This window comes from Cyanistes caeruleus, chromosome 3, assembly GCF_971803275.1.
Source record: "Cyanistes caeruleus chromosome 3, bCyaCae1.hap1.1, whole genome shotgun sequence".
Taxonomy (NCBI): domain Eukaryota; kingdom Metazoa; phylum Chordata; class Aves; order Passeriformes; family Paridae; genus Cyanistes; species Cyanistes caeruleus.
This window is the reverse complement of record NC_141703.1, coordinates 103,973,146-103,992,451: the sequence shown is the minus strand read 5'-3', so window position 1 is coordinate 103,992,451 and position 19,306 is coordinate 103,973,146. Positions and strand designations below refer to the sequence as shown.

Here is a 19,306-nt window from a genome sequence, read left to right as displayed (position 1 = left end):
ACAGCATTTTGTTCCTGCTCATAAGTAAGGGGTGGAAGAAATGCTTCTTGTGAAGAGAACTAAACTCATGCCTATTTTCTAATTGAGGCTGGTATAGTATATTATTTTTCAGGTAAATCTCTGATAACACTTATTGCCTTTTGCAGGTAGATCTTTGATAACACTTATTATTGATAACCTTTTCCAAGACCCCTTCTGTAAGGAGGGCTTGTAATTCTGAGGAGGAAATGAACAACTCCAAAACTGAGGGAGATAAAGAAGATGTCAGTGTCAAGAGTCTTAGACATGGCCTGTCAGCTGAATTTTATGTTTCTGCTAAATTAAAATCAGAAACTCATTACAGAAAATGAAACAAGAAGGTAGTTCAGGCAGTCACTTTTTAAGATCACCATCAGCCTCTGGACAGTTGAGAAGCTTTTTGTCTATCTACTGTACACACCTGGGTTGCTGGCTTGAAAAGATGCAGATCTACTACTCTTGACAGGGTTGGTGTCAGGACTTTCCTGAGCATGCCAACAAAGCCACTTATTTACCTTAAAAGCTTAATTAAGCTAGGCAAATGTTGATAAAAATCTAGGGAGAATACTCACTTCACAAATATTTTAATGGGTCCACCCAGGGAAACAAGATAACACTTAGGTGTGCGCGTTCCATATTCAGTATCCATGTCATTTTCACATGCTGCCTTTAGAAATCACCTATTATTTAAGATGCCAGATGACCTTTTAATAAAACACCACTGAAGTGACATTTTAAAATATTTTCAGTTTAACCACTGTCCCTAGCTCTTGCTCAGAAACACATTTTTGCAGTTCAACTGGGAACCTGATTTTTTCCTTGCAAGGAATTTCACCATTCACATGAGCAACAAAACAGAACCTGTGTAGATGCCAGTTTTTACAAGTCTGTGGTAGACAAGGGAGGCACAGCAGTTCTTTACATCACTTGAAGTTCTATTCCAGAAAGTATCTAGGCTTTGATTCCCTTGCAATTGTCACAATTATGTTCTCAGATGAGCCAGTTCAATTAAATAAACTGGAAGGTGTAAATGGCACTGGTTTTCCTTTAAAACTGGGTGATGAATGGCACTTTTGCTACATCAATAAATGGCATTAAAATCACAAAGCACAGCTTAAGATGAAGAGAATTTGCTGAAATCTAGCTCTTGTTCACATGTGGACAAGAAGCTGCTTTTACACACAGGTTTTGGTCACAGCAGTTTAATTAGTAAGGCAACAATATCTTTGCTCAGCTAAAGCTATCTTACTTCTGATGGGAAGGATTGTTACCTATTCAACACACATAGAAATAATCACAGTATTTTGCCATCAAAATCAGTGGCAACACTTTATAAGCAGAATAAAACTAAGGATGAGAATGGGTTTCAAAATCTAAGTGGGTAGTATCAGCTGAAAAGTAAGAGGGATAGGAACTACAGTCACTTAAAATAGAGAGAACATCAGGGATTGATGAGGAATGAGTTGAAGAGCCAGGAAAGTGTCTCTAGCAGAAGTTGGCAAAAGTGATAATTGAAGTCAAGAAGATAAAATATAGATGTATGTTTCCTGGAGATTGGGTTTCCCAGAATTTTGTGTGCTATTGATTTTTTGTTCACTTAAGTGACATATTTGGTTTTCAAAACTGCTTTCACTGAGATTCTGTAGTGATAAAACCAGAACTGGCGAATAGAAAAGAAAAGGAAAAAAGAAAAAAGAAAAAAGAAAAAAGAAAAAAGAAAAAAGAAAAAAGAAAAAAGAAAAAAGAAAAAAGAAAAAAGAAAAGAAAAGAAAAGAAAAGAAAAGAAAAGAAAAGAAAAGAAAAGAAAAGAAAAGAAAAGAAAAGAAAAGAAAAGAAAAGAAAAGAAAAGGGGAAAAAAAGAAAGAGAAAAGGAGATAAAAAACCAGAGACACACTCAAATATGACAGTGAATTGGACCTGCACATTCAGAAACTGGTAATGTTGTAGATATTCTTAAAATTTCAAGGGTCAGGTTATGGCAACACATTTAATCCTATTAATTTCAGTGGAAGTCTTCACTGATAAAGATACTAATCAGTAAAACTATGGAGAACAGCAACCAGCCCTTAGAGGGAATGGCATCACCGTAAGAGTTCCATCCTATCCTTCTGGGTCTATTGCAGGGTCATTGTAACAGTTCTAACACATTTATCTTTCTCCAAATATAACATTTTTTAAATTACTTTACCTTCCATTATCGAGGTCTTAACCCTATATATTTGGAATCTGAAATTTTATCTTTCATGCTAAACATGTTTTGCTGTCTGGTGCTGAACTGTAGAGGACTATTGTATCTCTGTCTTCGAGACATACTTTCAAAATGCTGATAATACTGTATGATAAGACTGTCATATTTAATTACCAGGCTAGCAGTTATGAGGACATTGGTATCTGATTCCCTTAGGTCTACAAATATATGACCATAACATTGCAAACAGCTGTCCATCAACAGCTCTGCTTATCAACATCTATGTGGAAGGGTTTAAATGTCTTCTCCCAGTGCTTCTGAGCTAATATTCTCTGCTGCATTTTCTGCAGCACACGAGGCTGGTCTATCTGCCAATCCGTGCTCTAATCTCAGTGAGACCAGAGGGGAAAAAAGCCAACAAAACTTACTGCACTGTCTTTAGGAAGATAGTGAAGGTCAGACTAATCAATCTCAAATAAAAATGACACTACGTGAAAATTCCCATTTTACCTGAGTCCACATTAATTCCTCCCTATCAGAACACTGATGTCCTGCTTCACAAAGCAAGTTTCATCACTGTTTGTAGGACAGTACTTGCAGTTCTTTTGTACTCAGCTGCTGAAATTTCCCCCTAGTTTATTCAGTGCCTGTACTCATTCATCCCATTCCATACAAAATGCTGCATTCCTTGCAGTGTCACACAACATCATCTATTTCAGTCGCATTGCTAACAACATTTTCTCCTGTTTTGGAATCTATGTAAGTATAAAGTCATGCAGGAATATGATCCTGTTGGTGTATAGCAGTCAGGCAGCCCACAGCTCCTCATACTTTTAGTAAAATAGTTACTCAGAACGATAACAAGATCAATTCATTTAAACATGCATTTAAAAAACTGTTACATTTTTACAGCTAACTCTTAGCTGGTGTGAATTAGTAAAGATTGATTGACTTTGTGTTAATTCAACCCTCACTGGCCTTAATAGAATGATGCTAACTGGGGACTGACCCTGAGCAGCTGATCCTCTGGAAGCTACAGAACCACACAAGAAAAATGACAGCACTCAGAAAGACTTAAAGTTAAAAAAAAAACAAAAACAGGGGCAGAGAAGCAGCTTAGAGAGAGGACTGCTCAGTGGGATGACCATAACAAAATTTGCCTGTTAGGCTGCAGCAAAGTTTCCATCAGAAACACTACAAGCTGTACCCCAGAGCAAGGCTTTCATTAGAGACCTACTTAGGTTCAAGTGAATCCAACCACCAGGAACCAAGACTGTGAGAATCAGGTTCTGTGAGTTTTACCACCTGCAGATTTACCTCTTACGTTACCTGTTCATTATTTGTTTTGATCAATAATATTCAGCTCATGCTAGTTACCATGAAAAACAGTTTTCCATTTGGGTTGTTCGAGACATTGTCCCCTGTGGGTGTAACACAATTTCCACCCCTGTTAGAGTTGCTTACAAAACTCTTTCCCATTTTCAGCATTTTTAGTGCATTTTGAAATCTATTTCTGTAATAACACTGAAGTCCTGGCTTGGCAATTTATGAAGAGCTTCCTTAAAATTCAGATAAATTATGAGCTGTCAGTGTCAATCTTGAGTGTAATCTTATCAAAAAACTTGAGGTTAATTAGGAAGGATCTCATCCTTCTAAATCCATATAAGCTTAACATAATAATTGAGAGTTGAGATCAATTACTCATGGTATGTCAAGGGTATGAACTTATATGGTAATGATTGAGTACTCGGCCTGAATGCTCAAAAGTCAAGGTCAGAAAGCACACCAAATGTACATTTAAAATTTCTTGAAGTCACAAGTGGTGGGGAAAGGAAAGGATTGAAAATCTTATGTGTACATAGCTAGCGTGCACGCTGATGTGAAACCCTGAGGCCAAATTCAAAAAACATTGAAATAGTAAATACAGGGAGAGCTGGAAATGACTGCATCTGAAAATGGGATTGGAAAGAGTTTGGGGCATTTTTATGGACCAGTTCAGAAGCTCCATTTCACAAACACACATCTAGTTTTCTCAGTGGGCCAGCAACTTTAACTAAAGTAAAAAAAAGGCCCTCTGTCCCATACAGTGCATGAGACATTCATTGTGTTACAACTCACCTTATGTGACACTGACAATCCCTTGCAAGCACAGTCTCCATAACGTTCTGCAGTCCTCTGGAAATACACTGCCACTCAATTTAATCACTTCAAGACAAGGGAAAAACAAGAGTCCTGAAGCTGTCCTGCTCACCCTGGGCAGCAACAATGAAAAATCCTTAAAAAAGATTGGTCTTGTTTCTTTCTCTTACTTTTTTTTTTTTTTTTTAAGAAAAACCCACAGCTGGAAACATATTGCTGCCAGTACTCCTGAAGGAGCTGCCTTCCAAGCAAACCACTGAAACAGAGAGTAGACTAGATGTGCATGAGTTTATCTCTCTCATTGCACTAGAAGCTCAGAAGAAAATCTTCAAGAAGAAGATGCAAAATTACAGGAAATTACTTACAGCCTTGGATATGGCACTAGATTGCAGCTGCCTAAAGTAGGCTCTGTAGCCTTACTCTGTGTGTCAGAGGAGGTATGGACTTGCAGAGAGTTCATCCCAAGCCTCTCAGACACTGTGGCATTCATCGTTTGTGAATAAATCTTCCCATGCTGAAAATGGGAGGGTCTCACAGTGAGACTAAACACACTGAGAGGATCTCCCCACTGGTACAAGGCAGCGTACTGTGAAAGGCTAAAATCAGATCTGAGCAAGCCGGCTCAGTTACCAGGAGCAATACAAACATTTTAGCACAGCGTTCCACCGGGCAAATCCCCGTTCTGCAGAGCACTGCAGGCAGGGCTGGGCATCCCTGGGACCAGGCTGGCCCAGTGAGGTGCCCCATCCCTCCAAGTGCAATGCTGGCATAGGCCTTAAAGAGCGTGGAGCTCCAGTTCTGCAGCATGTGGGTACTGTGAACATCTCAAGCATTTCTGCAATCGTACCAAACACTTCTGCACAAGGAGCAGTCTCTGGGAAGGAGGCAGGGCTTCTCCCCCAGCATGCTTACAAAACCTGTGCCACCTGAGGCCACCACCTTAGAGAGTGTTGTAGCTACAGCCAGCTCAGCAGCTCTTATTATGTGTAGAATACTACAGCTACATCTTTTTGTTGGCTAAGCAGACTTCCACACTGCACTGTGTGAGCTGAGGCTGCCGCACAGGAACCCAGGACTCCAGACTTCTGACTACATTCCAGCTGTGCTAAGGCAGCTCCTGGTTCTGTGTTCCCACACGTGGCAGAGGTTTACCTTTGTGTCAGCCAGGAATGCACAGTGGTGGCACAGCTGGTGCCATGTAATTTGTCAAGCACAGTAACTCCGTCATGTGTTTGCACTGTAGGGAGCGTGGAGAACAAAGGAAAACTGCAGTGGTACAAGCTTGAGAACAGGAATCAGGGGTGAATGTGGAAAGATAAGAAATTAAGAACACCGTGTCAGAAAAAGGATGGAGGTAAGAGATAAAAACTTCCTGGCAAATGCATATAAACCCACACTGAAGCAATATCCAAGGAGCTCTCCATCACTAGAGGTAGGCTTTCTGTTTCTTTTTGCCCTACACATTTAATCACAGCATTCAATTCCTGTCTTCATTTCCAAATCCATTACTTCACACCATATGAACACTTAAATTCTTACAACAATGCAAACTCAGATGAGGCAAAGCTCAAAATCCTTTTTGGAAATTCAGACAATAAATTTATCAGGCTGCTGCGTGAAGGCCTTTTTGAGAGCCTATATCCTGCTGGTATCATTACAAATCCTTAGTCTCTGGCTTGGCTCGCTGAAGATCTCAAGCAGGTATTTATTGATACACTACCCAGAGACCCAGATTACTCTGCAGAGTAACTGAATTTCCTGAGCAGTCAGCTACCACATATAACATTGTTATGCATATCCTTTGCAATTAGGCTGAATCTTTAGTGATCACCTGTGGCTCAGTGTCCTTTTTGACAGTTCCTCAAAGTCAGAAGGTGTATTTTTGTCATGCACTAGCTCCACAGTTGCACGCCTGCAGCTCGATAAGTTATTTAAAGCCTTCAATATGGTTTTTGAATGCTGTCCCATGCTAATGTTTGATAACTACAGTTGTCATGACTACTCAGCCCCTATGTGGGGGCTGTGTTGGGCACCTACTGTGATGTTTCCCTGGCATTTTCCCTAAACATTAGTGTCCCTTTCTCAAAGGCACAATGCAAAGTCCCTGGGCTCCACAGAGAGTCAAAATGCCATCTCCAGCTGCTCTGACCAGTCCCACCCACCATGTGTAGCACACAGACTGGTAGAACTGGTCACAGCACTTCTCTGCAAACCTGCCATTCACACTAGAGGAATGTGCCAGTGTGTGCAAGTGAGTCAAGTTAGAGGCCTACAGTGTAAGGCTTGCCTCACAAAGACAGAGCCCCTCTTATTTCCTTAAATAAGGTTGATTACAAAACGGTCACAACCGTTCCCCATTGTTCATTCCCCAGCTTTTATTCCCATCATTTCAGGAGCTAAGCCATGTAAGTCACCCCACAAATCCTATCCAGAGACAGAGCACAGTAAAAATAACCTAGAGCCTTAAGTTCAAGATGAATATTTTGATGCTAGAAGTAACAGCAGAACTGTGCTCCATTTTGTTGCCTCCAGAGAGGGTTTTGACACTAACTTAATAGTGGTTGACTCACAAATCAAAGACTGTCTTTGAGAAAACTTTCTGCGAGGTTGATAGACAGCTAGCATACTCCAAGGCATTTTCTTCTGCATTACTTGGCAGGAAGCCTGAGACAATTTGAACAACACTGTGCAGAACGTGCCCAGCTCAGCCAAAACTCATTAAGGGTCTTGTCTTCTCTTGTGCGCTTTGTGAAGCACATTACTGCACCCCTGATGGGCAGCAGTTATGCTAAGATTAAAGATCACCAAATACCTTTAATGTACCAGTCAAATTGCATTTCTCAGCTGTGTATACACTGGTAAATGTTCTGCTGCTTTACAAGATGAAGGATGAAGATGTAATGGCTGCTCTCCAGCTACTGAGCTTAGTTAAGGAATTGTTCAGAAAGAGGTTCCATGGGATGATAATCTCAGCAAAATGTGAGACAGTTGCTGAAAGATGCTCAAGTTCATGACTGCATTAACTCTGGTTGCTATTGAAAGACTCCTCCCTGGTGAACAATGTGAGACACATGCATCTTTGATCACTTTGAAATATGTTTTTAAAGAGTTGCTCTGGATTTTTCCCTGGGAGTCTCGCTGATTTGTGAGGTAATCACTTTATTTAAAACTCCATTCACAATGAGTGTGAGAGCACGGCTGATTCACAGCACTACAGACTGAAGGAGAATGCACTGCTGTGTTTCTGCTAAACTGGGTGTTACAAATACCCTCTTTGCTCCTTCATGTACTTTCCTTCTTCTCTTTTTCAGTTGGTGGGAGTGTTCAGCTAGCATGGTATTTACTGTCTGGTTTCCTTGGTTTAACATTGCCAAACAACCACCACCACCACCCTACTTTCAGATGTTTACAGAAGTCAACTTCCCTGTGGCAGCCAGCTCATGACAGAGGCCTTTAGCAGAAACAGCCTTCTTGAGAAAGGGTAGATGCCAGATCTTGGCATGATAAACTGATCTCTTTCTAACTGCAAGGCATAAAGAAAAAAAAACACTTCCTGAACAGAAAGTTTGTGATACCTTTCTTCATTTGATTTATATTAATATAAAACCTAGTTAAAGGTGGTGAACACTCAGCAGATGTTAGTAGGGATAATAGGTCACAATATGAATTAGATGAATTTCAGAAACAGAAGTGGTTGGATTTGTCTCTTATAAATTCTGTGCCTGTTAATACACAGGACAAAAGAGCAGATGCACTGGAGGAGTGCAGCGTAGGGAATGCATTCCTCCAAAGGGATTTGCTTTGCCATCCATACTTTTCCTATTTTCACTACTGTGAATTCTCTTTTCCCCTGCCATCTCATCTACAGCTCAGCTGGGGGAAGAAGCAATTACAGGAACTTCCACCTTGAAAACTCCAAATTCCCACTTTTTGTTAGGAAAATAACATAAGCCTGGTCCTTCACTTGGTGAATCTATACTGATTAATATTGATCATAACATTCCACAAGCACCATTAACACACAATGATGCTACTAGTGGTAAACAAAGAGAATAATTCAGTGTTCAAATACTATGAAAATGACAGATGAAAGCAGCCTCTGCTTGAGGTAGAAGAGGAAACATTTTGCCTTTACAGGCTAAATCATGAAACAGAGATTTGAAAAACAGCTAGAAGACATCTAAAGCAAAACTTGCCAAGAGGTGGACAAGATTCCAAGACAAGTCAAGGGTATGTACAACATGAAAAAGATTTTGGCCAAATATGGGTAGCTCAAGAAGAGCCAGAACTTATGACAAAGATTTTTAAGAACAGATTTGACAAGGATCTTCAATGTACACTGCCTTCATCAGTAGCTGATAAGAGTCCTGCCAAAGCCAAGTAGTGACAGGCTTTCTTCACCATGAAACCCAAAGGCACCTCTCTCCCAGCAGAAGTAGGCTGAGACAAAGTGCCTATAGAGTTTATCAGGTCTCTAAACCAGTTCAAAAATGAGTCAAGTTTGAAGGAAAATCAGGTAGAGAAGATATTGTTCTAAAATTGTTCTAAATTAACCAGACTAGGAAAGGAAGGGAGGAAAGGGAAGCATCATTGTTTAAATTATACAAGCATTAAGCAGGGCTTTGGACTTAAGAGACTTTCCCTGCATTAGAGTAATCAATTAACAGCAGAAGGTAAAAAGAATTAGTTGGGATTAGTAGCTGCACTCACCAGTCATTTTGGAGCTGTGCATGAAAGCAGCAACAGAGATGCAGTTTAAAAATTGCACACAAGATGGCATGAGGATGCTCCACCAGAATTAACTGAGCATTTGGTCCACCAACCCTAATGCCCTCACATGACTCCTCTCTTGGAAACACACGAGAACAGGAGCTTAAAGAATAAGCTGTTAACTCAGAGCTGTACCCTGGTTAACAAACATACATACAGTAACATCCTGAAGCTACCTTGACCTTTAACCAAGGTGCTCCGTTGTGTTTGAGAGATCCAAGCTCATCTTTTGCAAGCACAGCTAACCCTAGCTTGTGTTTTGTCTACAGGTTATAAGAAAGTCCTGCTAAATGCAGAACCATGGGATACATTAGGCAAAGTCTTGGATGTGAAAACCCTTAATTTTTATATTGCACAATTTTTAACTGCTTCACGAAATCATTTTTCAAATTAAGTAGAACAAAGAGGACATAGAAATAATTCACTCCTACAATAGGATTAAACTGGGAAAAGAAAAAATGAGCATCTGGAAACACAAGTAAATTTGCTTGAACAAGATAAAATGCATTAATAGAGTCGGCTTTGAGTACAGATAGAGCTTCTGGCCCATGAATCCAGGTCACTATGAAGATCTCAGATGGTATTGGACCAGGACTGACCTCTGGAATACAGCACTAAGGACTGGCCTCCAGCTGGACTTTGAACCACTGATTACATGAAAGAAGAATGCACCAGTAAGCAAGGATAGGTATCATAGTCAGCCCTGGAAAGCTGCTGATACTTAGGAAGCAACTCTGAAATTCAGGTTTTTCCAGTCGTTATTTCTGCAAAAGACCTGAATGTAATGCCCTCAAATATCATTTAAATCAGATATGTTAAAGGTAAAAAATGTCAGAATTTGTTGAAAAAAAAAAAAAAAAGAAAAGATACAAATGGATTGTGCGAAAAATATTGAGTACAGGCATGTGGGCATGTCTATTTTATCTCAGAAAATGCTAAGCTTTCAATAGAAACAAGTATGTCCTCTATAGTTTTAGGCAGTAATAAATTTCTTGGTTATTCACCAGGTAGCGGTTTTACCCAAAAACGATTATCACTATAGTCAGATTAAATGGCAAGACTTGGAGACCTCAGGAAACATATGGATTTTATAATCAGAGCAAAAACATCAAGTGACTTATTCACATTTAATTCCCAGTAAGGGTTATAAATTTAATAGAAAAAAATAAGGTTATTAACTACAGCAACATAATTTTCCATGTGCATCAGTGAACTGTGTAAAACATCTGAAGGGAAACTTGCTACAGAGGAGATTGCAGGATAGATACATGGAGAAATTTTGTGCTGTCCTTGCCTACCTATCCTTTAATCAGCTCTGCCTCACATCACTAAAACATAAAATAGAAGTGTGGTGATTTAATTCGTTTGGAAATATTTGTAATTGGAGATGACGGAAAGGAAAATTTGTGGAAAGATATGTGCACCAGAAGAGTCAAGAAAGGAAGTATGAAAATGAAACCATGAAGTAAAACCATGGTTTAATCTACACCAATATTTTTCACTGCCCATAGCAACATAAAAACACTCTGCACTTAGAACTGTGGTTTTGTGAAATTTGTGACATTTGGACATGAGTGACAAGGTGAGTTTATAGACTTGCCACTCCCTCCACGCTTTCCACCAGCTCTGTTCTCATCTCCATTTCCCTGACCATTCCTTGGTTACCTAAATGTGCTGATACCTTGGCATGTTTCAATCACCCTTCTGACCCAAGATAGAACAGGGCATTTCACTTTGTCCTGAGGAAATTCAGCATCACTCCCAGCTGTACTGAGGGATCAGTAAGTAATAAGGTAGAGCCAGGGAAAAGGCAGGGATTTGTTGCGCTCAGACTACATTTGTGAATACACATATAAGCATCAAAAGGCCAATGCTGGTCACAAAAGTCTGGACAACAAAGGACTTCCAGCTAACAGGAGTCAGCTCAGATTTAAGAGGCAACTAAAATAAGATTCAGCCTAAAACCTGAACCTTGCAGATGTTGGCAGTAGGCTCTTAGGCACATTGAAGCAGGGAATATTATTGAAAACATGCAGTGACGTAGGGATTCTGCCCTGCATCTTTTCAGCAATGTTTCACACTCCTCCTTGTTCTGCCAGGAAGAGCAGGAATTAGTCCTTATTTCTCTTTGCCTCAGTTCACTTGACTGGAATACATCTCTGCAATGTGGGAAAGCCCTGTTCAAATCTTATTTTTGACTGGAGCAGGGATTGTAACCTCGATGATCTTGATGATGCTGACATCACCACTGACCTTCACTTATTTTTAGACAGATTGTTGTCAGTCTCACTTGTCCATTTTGTACAGAATACTCAGAGGTTTCCTGAGCCAAGGACAGGGTTAGGTTAACACAGTACTGGGTAGCTCTGGATACTGATCTCTGCCCAGTGCTTGACTCAGACAGGAAAGTCCCTCTGTAAGTCAATCCTGACATGATTTAACTGCTTCTGTAGCTTGAAGCATGTTTTGGTATCAACCACAAACTCCTACTCTGTGAAGATTTCCTGGATTGAGATTATCGTTGATGAATCTGTTAATCCCTACTTTGATTCCATACTCAGTTGAAGATTAGACATTACTCAATTATTAAGTTGAGAAAGACAGCAATCCAAAACTTGCAGAAATTTCTGTATCATGCCCCTACCAATCAAAACAGAATGACAAGCCAGAACTGGAACAAACTTTTCTTCAGAGTCACATACAAGATTTGAATAAAGCTGTACTTTAGTACAAAAAGTGATGTAGGTATGTGGGACCTACTCCATTTTTGTTGGTAAAAAGTTACCAGCTGTAGCTGGTAGGAGTTGAAAAACACTTATCTTGAGTCAGAATTACCTACCTAGATGTACAATTGCTGTATCTCCAGAGAATATCAGCAAGAATAAATGGGCAGGGCTCTGACTTCAGTTCATACTGTCAGACAATGTATTTGAGGCCAGAAAAAGTATAATGCAACTGGTTAAAGATACAGGTAATCAGCACCACAGAAACAGAAGGGGGGAAAAAGTAACATGGAAAGAGTCATACCTTAGAGCCAGCTCCCAGCAACCACAACTATCCAAGGCTGCTCCTAAGGGAGGATGATTTATGGAACTCAGGTTTTAGGACAAAGGTATTATTGTAGGCTGTTGCCCCTTCTGTAGCATAGTTTCAATTTTCTTCTAGCTATCTGGGTAATTTCCAGACTTTCAGCTGAACTTGAATCAATTTGTTCTCCATCTCTAGCACAGAGATCCCAGAGATCTCTTCTCGCACACTTTGCAGTCACTAAAGTACAAATTCTGGAGCCTTCCATTTCTCCCTAACAAGAGCAAAGGACACTTTGTGTATACCTCATTCGCAATCTCTATGCCAGTTCTTCCTCTCCAGCAATACTCCTGAAGTCTAAAGAGTTAGATCTTCTGCTAATACTCAGAAGTCAGTAGAAGTTCAGAGGAAATACCTACCTATTCCTCTTTATTCCTGAATACAACTATTTATGACTTCTCTGCCTGAGGAACTTGGTAAAATAGGAGCAGTTTCCTGATTGTCTTCCAAGTGGTCTTTCCTAAACATCTGGCTTCTCTCCTGCTGTCTTCACCAAAGCTACTTCTTAAGTCCTCCTTTATTTTGCTGTCCTCCTCTGAAGCGTCTTTGAAGGTCTCTCTTATTCATCTTTGCTTCTGACTCTTGCTCCCTTTCTCTTTGGAAAGAGATAGTACAATTCCTCTGTCTGGAGCTGTGTTTCACCCATGGCAGTCTTCCCCTTGGAGCAATGCCAGTGTCAGATCTTCCACCTGCTGAGCACTGGAGCCACACAACTCAATTCCCAGTGACTGCTCATCACCTTTTCAGTGTTTTCTTTTTAAGAGGCCACGACGTGGACCTTCTGCCCTAGATCCTAGAAGATCTAAAGAAAATCCCATTAAGGGATGTGGTTGGCAACTTAGGCAGAGTCTACTCATTTGAATTAGTCACCTAGACTCAGTTAAATTTAATGGAGTGGAAAAAAGTGGTTCAGCAGCAATTCATTTCATCCAGAAATAGATTTCTAAATATGATTAGGTGATTTGAACTCTAAAAGCTCTTATTTACTACTCAAAAAATCACAGTACAGTGGCTGGCTTAAATGAATACCTCAGTATTGCAGAGGAATGAAAGGAATAGAAAAATAACCCAAAGAGAAGTTCTACCACTGTCATGAGTGTTTTGTCATCTAAATGAGTGATCTTACTCTTACTCTTTCCTCATTTAGCTCTCCTAGCAGAGATGGCAGAAACATTTAAATTCTCTTAGTTGCTCAAGGAGAATAGGGACACTTTTTTTTGGTAATTGTTTTTGGCCTTGTTTTCAAGTAACTCTGTGCCCTACCATATATGCAGCACTGCTTGAGTACTTGTAAACACATTCCCAGCTTTATTTTCTGTCTTTATAACAATCTTTATTCACCAGCAGATGTTATGTCACGTGTGTATTCCAGACATCCATCTGCCCCACGTACATTTCTAAAGCACACAAGTCAAAGGCTGAGTGCTCCCACCAGTGTGGATACACAAGGTCATGGCTAAGATGTACCACTGCTACTTATAAGCAAACACATTTAGACTTGAACATGGATTACAAGACATTTATGTAAAAATGGCTGGTTTAATTCTAGATGCTTTGCAAATATAAGGTTTTTACAGTGCAGATGTAACTCAGTTCCCAAAGCCAGTGGAAGTTTCACCAAACACTCCTTGAATAGCCAGAATTCTGGCAAACATGACCCTTGGGAGAGGTCAGAAAGAACCAGGTTTGTTTAGCCTAGAGAACTGAAAACTAAGAGGTGACATGATAACAGCTTTCTATGGTGTCAAAAGTTGCTATGAAAAAAGAGAGAAATAAACTGTTCTTCTTATCCATTTTGGAAAGAACAAAAATAATGGGCTTAAATTGCACCAAGTAAATTTTGGTTCCCAGGGAGAGCTTTTTTTTTTTTCCCCAAAATGTAAAGGCACATTGCCTGGGTAGGCCACTAAGTCCTCATGCTGGCAATTTTTAAGAACAGACCTGACAAAGCATCATCTCTCAGGGTCATTTAAGTAGGACTGACCCAGGCTCAGGACAGAGGGAATGACACTTCAAGATCCTTTCCACCTCTGTTTTTTATCAATTTATAAATCATTGAGAACCAGCATTAAGTAAAATCTTCTTGGGAAATCTTACTATACTATTTATTCATATACCAACACTGCTGTGTTTCATTAGTTAGCATATTTCATCAGACAAGTATAATCCTGACTGCAATACAAAACAAAAACAGTAGCCACAAAGGAGTCACCTGTTAGAAGAACATGCAGCAATCCATGTCCATGGAGTTCAGCAACTCTCAGCCCACTTTTCTCCCTGCTGGGGATGCTGAGAGCACAACAAAGCTGTTAGATAAGAGATGTCCCCAAGAAGATATATAATTCTCAAATACTATTATGAGATGCACTCCTATAAAATCCTCATGATGCTCCTCCTGCTTCTTTATGATCTCCAAACATCCATTTTAATTTCCATAGCAAATTTTCCTCACATGGAAGGCAAATACATCACACAAACCAGACTATTTACACTCATATGAATATTAGTTTCTCATGTTCTTTGTTTCTCAGGCATCTTTGAGTTTGCAATGATAACAAAACAAAAACAAAAGAAAAGAAAACAAAGACAAAATAAAAAATCTTAATGCCAGGCACAGCAAAGTGCTCTGAATTTAGAGTTAAATTATTCTGCTGTGTCTTTTCGTAAGAAATGGATCACATACAATTCAGTGACAGAAATACTGTCTCTTAACCTAATTTTATAATGCAACCAGACTGACCTGTCCTACACACAGTAATTGGGAAAAAAAGGAAGAGACTCCAACAGACTAAACAGAAGCTACCCTAGTTTTTAATCAATAGGCCTATTCCCACTGGCTATGTATTTCATTTCAGAACATTGTAATTAAATAAAGTGATGAGCTGCATTTCTTTATGAATTAAATAATTTGCTCTCATTTATTTATATATATGTGTATATATATTAAATAGACTATAAAGATTTACAGATAAAATCCAATAATGTTGAGTCTAAACAAAATTTAAAAAATGTAAGAAGTGTTAATTTTGAAGGAGAAAATCCCTTTAATTTACCCATGCCATGGGGTCATCAGAATACTGGAAGGATATTAGTAGTTTTGTTCAGACATAACATTACATATTATAAAAATAATAATATAAAATACCACTTAACATTAGATTCAGGACCCTGAGGATAATTGATGTCATCATATTCCACCAAGTGCTCCCACTGACTCCCTGTCATCTACTTACAGGATTAAGGTGAATGGGGTCCAGTCCTACATAGATATTTTGAACTTATTTTACTTTGAAGTATAAAGGTTTAAAAGAATTTCCAAGCCTGAACAGTAATAATGGAAAGTTCAGATACAATCCACCATTCTGCCCATAGGCAGTTTATGATACTGTAATTTGAACTAGCATTGCTTAGCAATCACACACACAGAAATACTAAATGACTTAGGAAACAACTGCATTTCTAATGAAGTTTCACCACTTCTTGTTAATAGATTAAACTATGATTTCTCCTTAGGAATAGGAGAATAAAAACCATGTAATTTTGCTATTTTAAAAAAATAAAGCTGAACAGACATATGAAGGTTCTCTGAAGACAGGAATATCTTCATCCTAATCCTCAGTGATTAGTAGCACACCTACAGTGATTCTGCTTTGCATAAGAATATCCTTTTGCCCTTGACTTTATGGCAGGCTAAAGTTAATGGGCCAAATGAATCCATTGACTAAAATGGTCTTACTCCAAGAATAAGTTTGGCTTAGCACACAGAAACACGGCGGAGGGCAGCCTGGAGAATGTCATCAAAAGAAATAAACCTACATCCTGCCACTGCCTCTTAAGGATGTTGCTTGACTTAGAGGCCTATTCAAGGTCAAATGTGCAGATTAGAAGGAACAAATGCTGTTTTCAAACTATTACTTCTTGTTTTAAGCAAGAGATTTACTTGGTTTTTCAGCTCTAAGCCACTTGGAGCCAAATATTTCATACCAAGGGACCAATTCTGTGAGGATGACATGTACAGACACATCCTGTGCACCTGTATAGACCAATTGCATTAAAGAAATTAAAGGGATAGCTTTTCCCCAAATTAGATATATTGTGTGCTGACACACCTAATATCACTTTAATAATACTTCAAATTAGATAGTGCCTTCTACCAGATGTGTGTCCCATGAGGCAATGTATTCAGCCAAATCTCCCTCAATCTGTGCTGCAGGTACCTCCACTGAAGAGCTTCAGTAGTCTGTCACAATGGAAAGTTCCACATATGCAAAGTGATGCCAGCAACAGCTACTTTATAAATGAGAAAGGAAATATAAATATCTTTTTCTGCAGTCTAACAAAAGAGACAATGGATATTGGACTATTTATGAGAGAATAGAGCAGCATTTAAATACTTAAGTTAGGACACTGAAGCCTCTCTGTGTTGCTTGTGAGTCAGCTTAAGATCTTGTGTGAAAGATGGGATGTTCAGAAGGAGTTACTTTCCTATTTAAAAGGAAGAGAAGAAGCTTCTGGAAAGAGTTTGGAGAAGAACACATTCCAGGGTAAAAGCACCATCATGCAAAACTTTTTGTGCCATGGCTAAGGGCATTCCTTTGCTCCAAACACAAAGCCTTGCTGGTTCAGCTGTAAAACAAAATGTGCTACACATCTCAGAGGGCAAGCTGACACAGAGGATCACCTCATGGAATAATCCACTTAAATGGGTGAACAACCAGCAAATACTTCTAGGGCTGTCTGAGATCTGGCAAATCAAACCACCAGAGTCTATGCTGTGCCATAATAATAAAGCAAATTACATCTATAATGCTTAAAAAAAAAAACAGGTTTACATCAAGCAACAGCAACATACCAAAGCTCTTGGCAAAAAATAGCACATGGTCATTGCTTTTGATAAATATATATTTATAGTAATTTTACTATATAAAATAGATTTCTTAAGCTGCTATAACTTTTTATAGCAATTATTGAATTTCTTGGGTAAGAGGATCAAAAAATAAAAGTCACATATGGCTCTTAGAATTGCTACAACATGATTGCATCTCTGTTAAATATTTTCTATCACAGTGAACAGCAGTTCAGCCTGATCTCCTTGGAAAAAAATTCCCCACTTGTACTATCTTTGGATGCATCTAAGGTCAGTCAGCAGGAGCAGGGCTAATGAATTTACTCTGGTAATCAGGCAGAGGAGATGTATTCCAGGATGCACATACATATATATATATATATATATATATATATATATATATATATGAAGGAAAGAGAAGATGCCATACACTAAGAGACAATTTCATCTATCTTTTAGACAAGATAAGGAGCAGACCTGAATGCACTTTAAACCATTTTATGTGAAAATAAGTACTTGTAGTATATGGGATCACCAATTTAGTAAAGAAAGTAATAAAAAAAAACAACTAAAAAAACAAAACAAAGGCTGAGATCTTAATACTATCTATTTCCAGATAGGAATAAAGAAAATAGTGATGCACGTGAAAGCAGTCAGTACTCTGTGCAGGCCTATGGGAGATTCTCCTCCTTCTGATTCCCTTCAGAACATGTTCATTGCTCACATGTAAGTGATTCTTCATTTAACACAAACTACTGGGCTTGTATCAAAAAGTAGTGTGTGGCACAAGATGGACAACAGCATTGAGGTGAATGTGCCTAGACCTATTCAGGTACCCTAAAACTTAAATTTGCTCACCTCTTCCAGGTGTTATTAAAATAGAATCATTAACTTTTTAGATAGGAAATGATTACAGCCATTAAGAAGGTTTTACCAAGTGCTCCCTCATCTGCCTGTGCCATCCTTAAAGGCAGGTCCTGCTTTCAGTCTTGGTTTCAGGTACTCTGATTTTGTGAGCACTGCAAATTCCTGCTGTTGCATGGAATAATGTTTTTGTTCCTCTGAAAAGAGCTTTGTGGATACTCCCTCTCCAGCCTTTCCCTGGGACTGTGCACCCCTGGGCAGGTTCAGCTGCTCCTACCACCAATTACAAACATACTCTTTCTCCCAGGATTTCAGTCCAGACAATTAAAGGAACATATCTCACCTTTGAACAAAGTAAAATACATACAGATATGCCTGCACTCACATACAGACACACACATATATGATATGAGACTACTTGTAGAGCTCATACACTACTATATGTGCACACACACACTACTTATGTGAGTGTGTGTGCACATATACATGCCAGCATACACACCTTTGATCACCAACAGATAAGCCATCTCAAACATGTTATTGAAGCCCTCAAAACCTTGTGGAAATTGCTGCAGCTTGAGTGTGGAGAGAAATATTTTTCTAATGAAAAACTTAAAATTACAAAAGCCACCTGTTGCAACCTTCTTTTCCTTAAACCAAGGACTGCAGTTGTGATAGCTTATTGTTACATGAGATTGCCATGGAAGAACTACCAGTATTTGAGTATATAAATCTGAATAGTTTCCATGTCACCAGACATTGCTTGAGGCATGAACAGGCTTCACCATAACTTCTTACCATGGATTTTAAATACCAAAATAAACACAGAGAGTCTCTAGGTCATAAGTAACAGCTTCCAGAGGCAGATCATCTGAACACTGCTGTGTGTGGAGGGAATTAAGACCCTTCCATGAGCAAACAGCAGTAGTGTGCAGTCATTTCCCAGTGGAAGAACCACCAAAGGAAAGTGCTGTGCACACTTAGCAGGGCTTTTGTTATAATAATATATGTGAACCTAAATACATCTATCTCCTGGGGAACCCTGAATTATTTTGTTCCTTTTTCTGATCAGAGCATGCTGCCTCTTCTGCTTACCTCCCCATTGGAAGATGGCATTTTCACTGAGCCATGAACCTGCTTTAGTGGTAACAATTTAGTGGTATAACAATTTTTCCTGGGTGTTTCGCAAAATGTGTCACAAAGTGAACATCCTTTGTCTACTCCAATTATATCAGCACTGTCCCCTTCTTCCAGCTGTCATTTGAATATTTTCTGTTTGCCACCTCTTGTCTAAGCATTCCAGCCTTTCTTTCTGAATCACCACGTTTGTGTCTGACCACAGAAAAGAGTCACCACACTGTGTGATGAAATAAGGGGAGGTTGCCATTTCACCA

At 39.2% G+C, this 19,306-nt stretch overlaps 1 long non-coding RNA gene across 2 annotated transcripts in view; it reads left to right on the top strand.

Moving 5' to 3' along the window:
• LOC111941306 (uncharacterized) overlaps window positions 1-19,306 on the top strand; it is a 40,390-nt gene that overhangs the window by 3,435 nt on the left and 17,649 nt on the right. The window contains exon 5 of one of the 2 annotated variants that reach the window (XR_015285187.1): window positions 5,589-5,699. This is a non-coding gene — a long non-coding RNA (uncharacterized LOC111941306). Of the gene's footprint in view, window positions 1-146; window positions 2,705-5,588; window positions 5,700-19,306 lie in introns of those variants that run through there. The other variant, XR_015285186.1, reaches the window with a different exon arrangement.